Source organism: Schistocerca gregaria, chromosome 4 (assembly GCF_023897955.1).
Source record: "Schistocerca gregaria isolate iqSchGreg1 chromosome 4, iqSchGreg1.2, whole genome shotgun sequence".
Classification (NCBI taxonomy): Eukaryota; Metazoa; Arthropoda; class Insecta; order Orthoptera; family Acrididae; genus Schistocerca; species Schistocerca gregaria.
This window is the reverse complement of record NC_064923.1, coordinates 627,434,205-627,449,058: the sequence shown is the minus strand read 5'-3', so window position 1 is coordinate 627,449,058 and position 14,854 is coordinate 627,434,205. Positions and strand designations below refer to the sequence as shown.

General features: G+C 42.9%; 1 protein-coding gene across 2 annotated transcripts in view; it reads left to right on the top strand.

The window, feature by feature from the left end:
- The window catches only part of LOC126266632 (transmembrane protein 8B), a 257,077-nt gene that overhangs the window by 88,467 nt on the left and 153,756 nt on the right, over nucleotides 1–14,854 (top strand). Inside the window, exon 2 of one of the 2 annotated variants that reach the window (XM_049970991.1) lies at nucleotides 8,881–9,071. The exons of the other annotated variant lie outside the window; for it this stretch is intronic. The gene's annotated coding sequence lies outside the window, so the exon portion shown is untranslated. The remainder of the gene's footprint in view (nucleotides 1–8,880; nucleotides 9,072–14,854) is intronic. 2 annotated transcript variants of the gene reach the window in all.

The following is a 14,854-nucleotide window of genomic DNA, read 5'->3' as shown; positions in this document are numbered from 1 at the left end:
ATATACTGCTTGACTCTTCGGTGAAGGTATGTTCTCGAAACTTTAACAAAAGCCCGTACCGGGCTACTGAGCGTCTCTCCTGCAGAGTCTTCCACTGGAGTTTATCTATCATCTCCGTAAAGCTTTCGCAATTACTAAATGATCCTGTAACGAAGCGCGCTGCTCTCCGTTGGATCTTTTCTATCTCTTCTATCAACCCTATCTGGTGCGGATCCCACACTGCTGAGCAGTATTCAAGCAGTGGGCGAACAAGCGTACTGTAACCTACTTCAATCAAAAAATAAAAACACAAATAAAAACCAAACATAACAGTTCCACAATACAAAAGAACTCACAACCTGAAAACTTACAAACACACACAATGACAACACCACACAGAAAAGAACCAGATGGTACACCATGACCTACACACATAAACTAACACACAGAGTTGCAAACATCCTAAAGAGACAGGGCTTCAAAATAGCATATAAGCTTGGGCAAACCCTTCAATCACACCTAAGCCAGCCAGCTACCAAGAGGGACAAATTCCAACAATCAGGAATATATAAACTTGAAAGTCAAAGTTGTGATGTAGTATACATAGGCATGACATGCAGGAATTTTGAAACGAGATACAAAGAACATATCAGATGTTGGAAGTATGAAACAAACATGGAACAAGAAATGAAAATAATGAGAATAAGCAACCATGACAAACATCTTATACAAATGCAAGAAAACTTCCACATCCAGAAAGCCATAGGAGAAAACACACATGTGATAAATGAAGACACACACATCAGCACAGGCTCCCTACTACACTTAATAAAGGAAATGATAACATAAAAAAAACTCTTCCCCACACCATCTGGAGACACACACACACACACACACACACACACACACAAATGCATACACGAACAGACCACAGATACTTCAATAGTTACACTCATAAGTTTGCCAATAACATTCGATCTTTGCCAAAAACATTTGACAGTCGGCAACAGAAATCAAAACATTGCATTACAACAAGCGTTCAGTGCATAGTGCTGTGGAATGTGGAAAAAACCGCAAATTGGCGTTCATAAGAAGAAGAAGAACAACAACAAGAAAAATGCAACAGGAGCGTAATATGTAAGAAATTGTCCACGCAATCTGTTGAATTTCTAACAATACAAGCTCCTGACAACCATCCATTCTGTGAAAACCGAATATCAGCATCACTAAAAAAAAAAAAAAAAAAAAAAAAAAAAAAAAAAAAAAAAAAAAAAAAAAAAATGCATTCAAGTTTCAGTTCATTCACCCTGTATACAGTATCCTTTCCTCGCTCAGTACGCGAATGCTGAAGGTAATCGACAGTATTAGCTCTAAGTGCCATGCTGAGTATTCATGTAGATCTAGATGTACACTGTAATTCCGCTCCACGACCTCTTGGAAGCGATGATTTTAAGGATAAAATAGTTAAGGACGAACCTTCGTCGATGTCCTGTTTTATACAGAACTTATGTTCGTCTGATATGTTACGCTCACTGGATATGTTAATCAGCCTCACTCGACAACAGTGGATTACAAAACTCGTTCCGACTTGAATTACTTCGCAAAAATTTTGCAAAAGTGGAATTCAGGTAGCGTCTCTCAAAATCCAAGAGCTGTTACGGATGGTGAATACGGATGTTTGGTTTAATATCCCGTTACTCTGACCAAGAGAAACACTAAGTCGCAATAGTTGGCTAATAATGTGCGGCCCAGTGGCTGCCAAGACATGTTGCTGGTCTACAGCTTTTGTGTGCGTGGTTTTGTGGAACAGCTGTTTTGAGGAAGACGTAAAGTCAGAGCTCAACGACATGGATAACGGTCCGTCGTCTGCTGTAATTGCCCAGTTGCGACATGCGGCAATTACCCGCGTCTGCAAGTAGGCGTTTCACGACTTGGATGCACCAGCTATGAGCACAGCGGTCGGTTTACTCCAGTAAAGTTCAAAACGCCTTACGTAACGCTTGGCAAAATACGTGCTTGGTGCCAAATGACATCACTTGACACACTTTGGATTGCAGACGTAGTTAATGAGTGGTTAATAAAGATGTCGCCAGACTTATTTCAACGGCATTAATGAAGGAGCTCACATACGCTTTGCAAGTACATGAAATGAAGGAGACAGTTCTTAGTCGAGGCTGTAATTCTAATTTTATTAGTACCTCTTGTTGCTTTCACCATATACCCATAACTAGGTCCAGCTTATACACCCGTTTCTAGGTATAACAGATAATCATAGTCATCGTTCGATATTATGATAAAAAGTAAGTCAACAAAGGAAATGAGGAGGTTCTCCGCAGAATCAACGAGGAAAGGAACACGTGAAAAACACAAGGGATAAGATGCCATAACCTCTGAATTATTATTATTATTATTATTGTTATTATTATTATTATTATTATTATTATTGATTTACTTCCGTGACACTAGAGCTACATGTAATGGAAAAAACTAGTAGCAGAGGAAGACAATTTGAAATACAACGATTAGTCAGGATATTGCGTTCAGTAGACAGCAACGTCCTTAAAATTATCCAGCAATGTGGACGTGTAAATGTGACCAGGGTTTTGATGCTTGTGGCTAAGGAAAATATTGCCGCGGAAGAGATGACTGGTATTTTTGGTATAAGTAGGATATAGCCAGCACATCATTTCTATGTCTCTGTTTCCCGTAGAAGCAGTCTGTGGAAATGCATTCGGTAAGTACTATTCCCCAGTGGCATTGATGCAGCATTTTAAGCAGTTTGGGTTTAAGCACTTCACGCTAAACAAGTGGCGTCTCTGCTGATTATGAATGTACCTGAACGGCATCTTTATAGGCAGTGAGCGCATGTCTTTTTTGTCAGAATGGTTTAACTTGAAACTTCCTGGCAGATTAAAACTGTGTGCCCGACCGCGACTCGAACTCGGGACCTTTGCCTTTCAGGACAAGTGCTCTACCAACTGAGCTACCGAAGCACGACTCAAGCCCAGTACTCACAGCTTTACTTCTGCCAGTATCTCGTCTCCTACCTTCCAAACTTTACAGAAGCTCTCCTGCGAACCTTGCAGAACTAGCACTCCTGAAAGAAAGGATATAGTGGAGACATGGCTTAGCCACAGCCTGGGGGATGTTTCCAGAATGAGAACCGGGCGTGAGTCGTGCTTCGGTTAGCTCAGAAGGTAGAGCACTTGCCCGCGAAAGGCAAAGGTCCCGAGTTCGAGTCTCGGTCGGGCACACAGTTTTAATCTGCCAGGAAGTTTCATATCAGCACACACTCCGCTGCAGAGTGGAAATCTCATTATGGTTTAACTTCCTGTCAGTTAAGCAACTTTTGTCTAAAGGCCAATTGAAAGTGTTGTTTAATCTTAGATAAAACTAGATCTCTTGGTGGTATGCAATACCCGCATCAGGCTGTCTGTGGTAGGAAGGACAGGGCCTTACGGAAATTGAACGTCATTCGTGTTGAGAATTTTATCTTAACAGAGGACACTAAGTTAGATTCATTAAACAGCTGGTGGAAGCGGTTCCAGTGGTATTGACTACTAAAAGACAGAATGATGTACAATGGTAAAACTATTCCAGACTGATTAATAGCAAACAGATAAAATATAATAATAAAAACTGTAGCAGTACAATAAAAGAGTTAAAATATCTTACGAAAGAAACTAACAAGGGGAGGCCGCCAATTAATGAAGTGCTTATGCATGTTGGTGAAGGCGGATCGCACTCCAATTGTACCGCCTCCATTTTTCCGTTTGTTACCAGAGTGTATCAAAGGTCTCACGTCCGCACTGACTTTCGACGATGTTATAAGTTGCGCTAGGGACCGCATCTACCTTCTTTCGAAGTTAGCAGGCAACTACGTTGTTATGCGGCGGCTCGTTTCGGCCCATTCAACATCTGTCCTTCAAGTGTAACGAGCGAGTAACGGAGTTTATATTTCATACCTGCCACAGCAAATTTGTGTTCGTGGGGTCTGTATTCTAATTCGAACGTTTGACTTACGCTAAACGTATTCGCTTCGGAATTTCGTTTCTACGTATTCAGTTAACTATACGTGGTTAACATTCTGAAGACAATTAATAACATTTGTGAAATACAACTTCATTTGAATTTTTAAAAAAATTTTAAATAAATAAATAAATAAATAAACGTTGCCTGGCGCGAGATTCGATCCGGCGACCTTCGCATTACGAACCCGAGCGCTTACCGCTGCGCCACGACGCTGTAGAAAATTAATAATCGTAGAGAGTATTTCACCGCAGTTTCTTTTAACTGTCGATTTTCTCGACAACGGCTGAGAAGTGCATCTTGGTGCTTTGCCACATTACACCTCTGGCCATGAGCTTTTATTATGTGCAGTATGAATCGAATCTGAATTTCGCAATTGGCGGCCACCCCTTGTAAGATTTACGGCCCAAAAGACAAGTATACTTCGCAAATAAGCATCATATACGAAAATTACTATTACACCGGTAAGTGGAGATGCGTCAGACACGCAAGAAAAATATACAAACAAAATTGATGTTAAATTAGCGTCCCGAATGGCACAAAAATTCAGTGAGAACGTCCTTGAAGTGAGTAGATCTTAAATCCCCAAGCGTTTGGCGATTTCGGAAATCAACAGTACATACAAGAATAAGATCAATAACCATTCAGTTGGCCGAGCCACACTTGCATAAACAAATTTACGTAAATAAATCTAAAAAAAATGGTTCAAATGGGTCTGAGCACTATGGGACTTAACGTCTGAGGCCATGAATCCCCTAGAGCTTAGAACTACTTAAACCTAACTAACTTAAGGACATCACACACATCCATGCCCGAGGCAGGATTCGAACCTGCGACCGTAGCAGTCGCGCGGTTCCAGACTGAAGCGCCTAGAACCGCTCGTCCACAAAGGCCGGCTAAGTAAATCTAATAATTATGGTTGCGTAAACTATCCCGGCGTAATAATTGGTTGTATTCATATAGGACCCCCCACTGGAACCTACCGCCATCTGGACACTATATATCGGCGGTCCACCTGGCCTTTCTTCAGGTGAGGAGGCCGTCGCCGTTCCGCGAGAGATAGCGCGACGGCCAATTCAACTGAAGATGGCGGCCAGGTGGACCGCTGAAATAGTGTGTCTAGATGACGGTTATGTTCTGGTTAGAGACCCGCCATGAATACAATCAAATCTAGCAATTACTCAGTTGGCAAACTAGCCGGTTAACGCTTCAACGCTTTACAGGAGCTAGAAACAAAAAATCGAAAAGGAGGGCAGTGATTGAGACGTGTTATACAACCCTGTCTCGGCAAGGCGTAGTGGCCTCGGAAAGATTAAGTGGTGCAGGACCACCTGCACAGGCTGGGTGTTCAGTCGAGGGCGGATTTGGCTCCGTTTCCGGACATTGCTCCTATTCTATCAGCCAGGCAGATTTTACCCAAATCTCACCAGAAGAAACACAGATAGTGGTCTAATAAACAGACGAATACAGAATTTAGTACATGAATTGGGCCAGGCGTCTACCCTAGACCGAACGCCACCGCACGACACTCAAAAATTACGGCAACAAGAAGTATAAGTAAATAATTTTTCAGTGAGTTAACGAAGATAAACCTATGAAACTTTTAAGGCGGCCTAAATCTAAACACAATTACATATACAACCGCGGAGGAAATGCAACTGGCAGCCACGAATTGTACTAAACTCATGTGGCATGGGCGATTCCACGCGGAGCGGAGCACTGAACCCCAACCCGTTTGGTTGGCTAACGAAGCCCTGACTAACAGCAGACTGTATATAAGCTTTTGAATGACATTACAGCCACATAGTAGTAACAAACGCAAAATAAAGTCCTCACTGAGAGATACTTAATAATTAGGATAAAGAGTCCCCATCCTTAAAAACTATAAAAAATACAGTCAAACATGGTAGCATAAACACCCAACGAGATGGTGCGCACCAGTAACAGTACACGCAGAGCGCGGCACATGGAATGAATCCACGTGATATACACTGCTGGAAATGGAAAAAAGAGCACATTGACACCGGTGTGTCAGACCCACCATACTTGCTCTAGACACTGCGAGAGGGCTGTACAAGCAATGATGACACGCACGGCACAGCGGACACACCAGGAACCGCGGTGTTGGTCGTCGAATGGCGCTAGCTGCGCAGCATTTGTGCACCGCCGCCGTTAGTGTCAGCCAGTTTGCCGTGGCATACGGAGCTCCATCGTAGTCTTTAACACTGGTAGCATGCCGCGACAGCGTGGACGTGAACCGTATGTGAAGTTGACGGACTTAGAGCGAGGGCGTATAGTGGGCATGCGGGAGGCCGGGTGGACGTACCGCCGAATTGCTCAACACGTGGGGCGTGAGGTCTCCACAGTACATCGATGTTGTCGCCAGTGGTCGGCGGAAGGTGCACGTGCCCGTCGACCTGGGACCGCACCGCAGCGACGCACGGATGCACGCCAAGACCGTAGGATCCTACGCAGTGCCGTAGGGGACCGCACCACCACTTCCCAGCAAATTAGGGACACTGTTGCTCCTGGGGTATCGGCGAGGACCATTCGCAACCGTCTCCATGAAGCTGGGCTACGGTCCCGCACACCGTTAGGCCGTCTTCCGCTCACGCCCCAACATCGTGCAGCCCGCCTCTAGGGGTGTCGCGACAGGCGTGAATGGAGGGACGAATGGAGACGTGTCGTCTTCAGCGATGAGAGTCGCTTCTGCCTTGGTGCCAATGATGGTCGTATACGTGTTTGGCGCCGTGCAGGTGATCGCCACAATCAGGACTGCATACGACCGAGGCACACAGGGCCAACACCCGGCATCATGGTGTGGGGAGCGATCTCCTACACTGGCCGTACACCTCTGGTGATCGTCGAGGGGACACTGAATAGTGCACGGTACATCCAAACCGTCATCGAACCCATCGTTCTACCATTCCTAGACCGGCAAGGGAACTTGCTGTTCCAACAGGACAATGCACGTCTGCATGTATCCCGTGCCACCCAACGTGCTCTAGAAGGTGAAAGTCAACTACCCTGGCCAGCAAGATCTCCGGATGTGTCCCCCATTGAGCATGTTTGGGACTGGATGAAGCGTTGTCTCACGCGGTCTGCACGTCCAGCACGAACGCTGGTCCAACTGAGGCGCCAGGTGGAAATGGCATGGCACGCCGTTCCACAGGACTACATCCAGCATCTCTACGATCGTCTCCATGGGAAAATAGCAGCCTGCATTGCTGCGAAAGGTGGATATACACTATACTAGTGCCGACATTCTGCATGCTCTGTTGCCTGTGTCTATGTGCCTGTGGTTCTGTCAGTGTGATCATGTGATGTACCTGACGCCAGGAATGTGTCAATAAAGTTTCCCCTTCCTGGGACAATGAATTCACGGTGTTCTTATTTCAATTTCCTGGAGTGTATAAATGCGTGCCGCCACAAATTCGATGCCTTAGAGCAGCCAACCAAGAAGTTGAGACCGAACTTCGCAAGTAACACTCACATTGAAGAAATAAATTCAGTAGTCATACCTGTATAGGAGTGCGCACGCAACTACCCGGCCCAGAGTGCGAAGCGGGACCAATAACCAGAAGTCTGATAGGGAACCGGATGTGAACCTCCAACAAACGACCAGAAACCTATCGAATTAAACAGTCACAGTGCTGGTGCAGGAATGGCAATTGTAACTGTGTTTACTGCCGATGGTCGGCTCAGTCGCATCCGATAAACCACTTCGGACGCTCACCAGATACGGGGTTGCGACACCTGTGAGGAGAGACAGTTGTGAGGAGCGACACTTGTGAGGAGACGCTGCCGAACAGGTAGCGGGCGGTCTACAGGGACACCAAAGAGGTAGCACACCGCAGTTCAGTACTGCATCGTCACATCACTGCCGTCACACAGGAGTGCAAAACGATCGCTGCAACGCATCAGGCAAAAAGCATGGGATCTGCACAAGATCCGACCGATGCTGCTGGAGTATTTCTGCAAGAACATCATTTGCTAATGAATGATGGGAGCAAATTTTTACTTGCAGATGACGACAGAGGACCAAATGATAGGACATTGGTGTTCGCAGGTAGTGAAATTATCTGAAAATGAAGTTTTATGTACTACGACTAACTATTATCCACTGCTATATGGAGAAACCATCGAAATATATAAACATGGGGATAACAGAAAAGAAGAAGCCAGGAAACTCAGCGATATATGGACAGTGGCGCTACAGAATCGATGAGAGATTTTTGTCTTTGACGTACTACGATCGATAGTTATGTTTTATCTTTGTCAAGGTTTATCTCTACTATCACGTGAAATCCAGACCACGCCCACTTTCGACGGTATTTATGCTGCTCTTCGACGTCCGACTGCTCAGTCAGCAACACTGAGCACAACCAGGAGCACTTCAGAAGATATACGGCGTAGGCTTGTACGAAACGTCAGGGACAGATGAGTTCCATGGACCCCAGCCATACAACCCGGAAGAATTCTCCCTCAGTTTTAGCTTCAAGATGTGTGACCTTTTGTTGCAAAGCATTAAAATGAGCTATTCCTACGTTAACCTCTTTTAATCCCTTATCTATTTCCTCTCTTTTATTGTGTGTTTTCCTTGATTCCTCTTTTAGTTTTTTGTGCTTTCTTTAATTCTTTCTCTATTTTATTTTGTGTTTTTTAACCCCTCTTTTTGTTTTACTAAAATTAGTTTTACTATTGACATTTTATCCCGATCGTTATCCTGAGTTACTAAAGTGTCAGCTGATGCTGTACCGTGACTTAATGTACGTAACAGACACATTTTACTAAAATGTTCCAATTACGAATCTCAGACTGCTGTTCGCAAGCGCAACACTTACGCCATTCTTCTTCCTTGACGTACTGCAGCTGACTCTCGTAGCTGTGGGCTGCGCCGTCGGCTGCAGCTCCGCTGTCGTCTTGTGCTGAAGCTGACGCTCCAAGCGCGCCGTGTAGTGTTCACTGCGCCAGTCTCTGCCTTCTGCCGCAGCCGCTGTTGGCCGTGGCTATCTCACGCTGCTCTGCAAGTTGCAGCACCTCGTAGCCTGAAGACTCTTGAGGTGATGATTAATAACGTAACCTCTTGGCCCGCGCATACAACGTTAAGTTTTATTCTCATTGCATTTTCGCACATTCCATTCCTGCTGTACACCGATACTACTTTCATGTAAAGTCCCTTAGAAATTCACACACATTTGAACTACTTTAATTATAACTGAAAATTTGATTTTGTGGCATCAGTTATTACACAGGGTGAGTCGCTAGCTATTGCCACCTAGAATAACTCCGAAAGTATGATAGTAGCTGAAACATCTGTGGGTCAAATGTTGCATGGGACAACGGGGGCCTTAATATGACTTTGGTTTTTTGTTGCTAAGAGGTGTCGCGTCAGAGATATGAAGGTCAACTTGTTTTTTTTTAATGAGATGCTGTAGTTTGGTTTTTATTTTCTGATAGCGGCTATCGAGACAAATCCAATGATGTGTAACAGTAAGGTCTTTCAATGTCATCGAAGATCAAAAAGATAGCATGAACGACCATTAACAAAAGATGTTCGAAATGATGACTATTGGCATCACTGCAGTGCTTCAAGCTTCTTATCAAGGGTTGAGTGGTATTCCTTATCACTTCGGCACTTACTGAAGCACATGCTCTAACAATTCGTTTATCGTACGGATAGTAAATATTAGCCGAATACGGCGTATCATCTAACGTGCCATTGACAGGTGAACACCATTTGGCGGTTTCACAATACAACACTAATAGGAGCGGTAAGACTAGTATCGTCGAATCAAGCGAATGTGAATGATGTGTTACTTCGAAGAACAAGGCGATATGCTCCTCATTTACGGAGAATGCCAACGAAATACAGTGAGGGCTAGAGGCTTGCACGCTGAAAGATATCGTCTACGTAGTCACTCTACACGTTGTACATTTAAATATTTGTGTGGTGAATTGACAACGACTGGATCTTTAACGCATCGGAAAGTTACTAAAAAGGAAACCGAAATTGGTGCTCTTGCCACTGTGGTTCGAGATCCTTCTGTTAGTGCGCGTCAGATCGCAATGGAATCTGGCGTGAGCCAGAGCAGTTTTGTTCGTGTTCTGCATCGCCATAAATATCATCCTTACCACATCAGTCTCCACCAAGAATTAACTGGTACGGATTGTAAGCGTCGCATTGAATTCTGACGATGGGCTCAACTTCAGATTCAGAGGGATGACACATTTATTAATTTGATCTTATTTACTGACGAAGATCCATGGATATGTTAAATTGCATTACATGCATTATTGGGCAACAGAAAATCCTTGTTGGCTGCTTCAAGTTGCACACCAAAAACCGTTGTCGGTGAATGTATAGTGTGGGATTCAGGAGGACAGAATTATAGGTCCGTATTTCATCGAAGGAAATCTTAATGGTAGGGAGTACACTACATTCCTGCAAGAAACATTAGGTCTGTTATTGGAAGAAATACCTTTAGAAACTAGGAACAGAATGTGGTATCAACACGGTTAGTGTCCGGCACATTTTTCGCTGATGGCTAGAAATGAGTTGAAGAGACAATTCCCATATCGTTGGATTGGACGCGGAGGGGATGTCTTTATTTAGCCGGCTCGTTCGCCAGACTTGACGCCTCTGGATATTTCCTTGTGGGGATTCGTAAAAGACATTGTTTACAAAGACGTTCCAACTACACCTGAAGGTATGCGAAAGGGAATTGTCAGAGCATATGCTTCGGTAAGTGCCGATGTAATAAGGAATACCACTCAATCCATGATAAGAAGATTGCAGCACTGCATTAATACCAATGGTCATCACTTCGAACACCTTCAGTAAATGGACGTTCATGCCACCTTTGTGACCTTTGTTGACCTTCAAAGACCTTACTGATACACATCACTAGATTCGTATCGATAGCCGCTCTCAGAAAATAAGTACCAAACTACAACATTCCATTTAAAAAAAAAAAAAATTGACCTTCATATCTCTGACGCGACCCCGCCTAGCAACTAAAAAGCAATATCGTATTATGGGCCCCGTTGCCCCATGCAACATTTGGCGCACAAACCTTTCAGCTCTTGGTGGCAATAGTTAGTGACTCACCCTGTATAGTTCAACTTAACTTTAAACCAGTTCAAACACAGTTTAAAGTCCACTAATCAGTTATTATGCAGACCTTTCTTATGCAGTCTTCTGGTCATTTACAGTTCACACGTATCACAGTCCTCGCACAGTTCGTTGATAGGTTACAGTTAAGCACTTCGACCTAAAAGATTATACCCATCAGGGATGCCATGTGCAGCAAGTTGAAAAGGAGTGAGTAAGAGGGAGAGATATACGTGCATATGATAAATCCCTACGTTCAAAAATACTTCTCTCCTTCATACCTCCTCCGTGTTACCACAAATGACATGTCACTGATCTCATTTGTACTAACATTGCACTACACGGGAGGTGCCTGTTAGCTTCCACCTCCATGAGTGGAATACATACGATCTAATAAATGTTCGCCAACCTGCAGTTTACTTTAGTTTTTGTCCACTACGAAGAAAACAGCACTTACGTCATGAATCAGCTTCGTCTGCCTTTCCATTTCTCAGATGTTTATTACTCTGCTGATTATTAATACATCTGAAATAATGGAATTTTAGAACGCTATTGAGAATGCTTTAATGTGAAATTCAAGTAAATACGCTGTTTAATTTTTCAAATATTAATAATGGATGATTACCATTTTGGCTGTAAGAAACTCTTAGCGAGGAACTGTTACTTCAGAAATAATCGAATTTACCATCACTTTGTTTATAAGAAATGCCACTCGCTTTTGATTAGCAGAACACGAGAAACTGCGCAATTATCTTCACTTTACAGTCACAAATAATTTCTATTCCTCAACAAATTAATGAGCTGCATATTTCCGCAATAAGTATCACACTGTTCTCAACTATGTCCAAATAACCATACATTTCCAATAAAGTCTTAACTAACACCGATCACGACAGACAACATGTCCGTCTCCCGACACTGCCGAACCAGCTGTATATATTTACAAACCATGGATTACTAATGAAATCTTGATACACTGACCGCTGCAGACAACGTGTCTGTCCTCCGACATTACCACCGAACCAAATCTGATGTTACAGTCGAACCATTTCGCCCGCCATCCAAGTTAGACGCGATCCGAAGATCGCCGAAGTACTTCGTCTGCCTTTCCGTTTCGCAGATGTTTATTATTCTGCTGATTATTGATACTTCTGAAATACTTGAATTTTAGCACGCTATTCTGAGATGCTTTGATTTGAAATTCAAGTAAATACGCCGTTCATTTTTATCAAATATTAATAATAGATTACCATTTTGGCCCGTAACTTCAGAGTGCAGCAGCCAATCGCGGAGAAGGACCATAATTTGGGCGTTCTTTCTCACGATACCTTTACCTGACAAGCCATCTGTAGTCGCTACCTCAAACCACATTGCGTCATCTTGCCATTTCTGCCTTCTCAACGGCTCGAAGAAGAGCTTCTTGTACCTGAATATGATGGCTGCCAAGCCAGACGTATTACAATATATGCAGCGAAAAGCGAAAAAAAACGATTGTGACAGTAAAATACGGGGAAAAAAGATGAAAAACTAGAGATATTACTCAAAATAATAATTGTGAAATTCAAAAACGGTTGTAAATTTTCTTCAAACTTTTAGGTGATTTTTATAAATATTATGAAAACATGGTATCTTGCTCAAATTTACACACATAATACTGTGTATTAAAACAGTACCTTTCGTCATTTTTTGTTACTCACATCCTTTTGGGTAGCACAGTAGGAAGTAAATCTAGGGTTCTGAACGTAACGCCAACTTGGAGATCATCGGAGTCGCAGTACAAGTTTGCACTTGATAAACAATGCGAAGATTTTCATTTTTGGGTAAAAAAAAAAACTTCCATGGCATACACGTACAACGACTCAAACCGTTCGGACTCGCTGTTAACTTGCTAAATGATGAACACAGCAAGAAACAGGTCTGAGGCGAAAAGGGAAAGAAAATGGCATTTTTTTGCGAATTTCCTGATTTCATTGCTTGTGGATCATACATAATTTGGTTTATAAATCAATTTTTGCAGTCTGTTCCTGAGTTACTGAGAATGTCAGTGACTGTGCTTAGCACGTTAACACGTTTTCTCGTTTTGTATTATATCTTCATACATTATTTAGTGTACATAATTTTAGTCGGACGTGTTCAATTTTGTTTTTGTAGCTTGTAAACAATTTTCACGCTGCAAAACTGTGGTTGCTCTGCACAGTTTTTCCCATCGCTCTCACCACCTGCAGTGATTATTCATTAAACATTACTTTGAATAATTAACAAGGGTTATACAACAGTTCTAATTAATGTTGGAAACAAACATATATTACGGTTTAACAATGAATAATTACAGACCCAATATACAGCATAAACCCACAACGCTGTTTTCGTTATGTAAAGAATGGTCCGGAACAACATGTGTCTGAACAAATTCTTGCCTGATTACCACATGCGTGTCCTTGTTTTTGCCAAGTCGTCATACCTACTGGAAATGCAAAATACGATATCGAATAACGTTGTGGATTGATTTATTTCGTAATTATTAAGTGTTATTACTAAATTGTCGCTTTTGGTTAAGCCATTCTGACAGCCCGTTGAATTCTTTTATGTGTGTGTGAAATCTTATGGGACTTAACTGCTAAGGTCATCAGTCCATAAGCTTACACACTACTTAACCTAAATTATCCTAAGGACAAACACACACATCCATGCCCGAAGGAAGAGTATGACCACTCTGCGCTAGTTTGCAAGACGGTGTGTGCAGTCCGCGCTAGATACGCCGATATTTGACTACCTACAGACTGACTACTTAATCATCCTGGACGTCAACGGAACGTCGCAGAATGGAAGAGAACATCTCTGTCATACAAGCCGGAACGTCAACATAATGTCACATCGCTTAGCACGATACTGAACGCTGGATGCAAGTTTGTGAGATACCGCCCATTATACAAAAGATCGGAATATAAATGAGCGTTCAGGATTTAGGAAAGAGCTTATTAAGCAAAAGTTAAAATTTATATTCTTGCAAGAGGCCGTACCGTAAGTTTTTCAAGCAGCTTTGAACGAATAGGAAAAATGTCGTACAAAAATTGAAAACAGCATAAATTTTCTCGAGAAAACATGTAGATAAAACCACATGTAACAGTATTTGGAAGGTCACACAAAGCGCCTTTTTATTTTATTCTCTGCGTCGAGTTTTCTTTCTAAATGCTGAGCACCAGAGAAAAATTGTATTTTTTTCCTTCAGTGGAGCTGACTTCTCACAATTAAAATCGTATTTTTAATGAAAATAGTTTCACGTTTAAATGCCAACATTTATGCACAGTGTAGATTTTTCCTTCGTTCAGGGATTGTGAAGCGTAAATCATTTTTCGCTTTCAGATAGGTGGCATATTTTGTGGAAGTACGCTCGTAAGAAAAATAAGCAAGCTTTCGTGCGCTCTTCGCGATGTGTCACGAAAGCAAAGGAAGCAGTAAAAATATATGTGAGCGCGACGAGAATGGGCTGACATCCCGTACCAGCAGGTGACACCGCTGCTACCGCACCAACGTCAACGTCAGCACCTGCTTCCCGAGAGACGTTGACAGTGGGCTTCAGTCACGATTCGTCCGGTGGCATTCCGTTGTCGAGTGTGTAAATACTGTCATTTGAAATGCACTCTGGAATGTCTCGGCTTCTCCGTCCGTGACATCCAATGCCGATCGAAATTTTAAGGATGCAGAAGCCGATCCGGCATTCGACGGATCGAA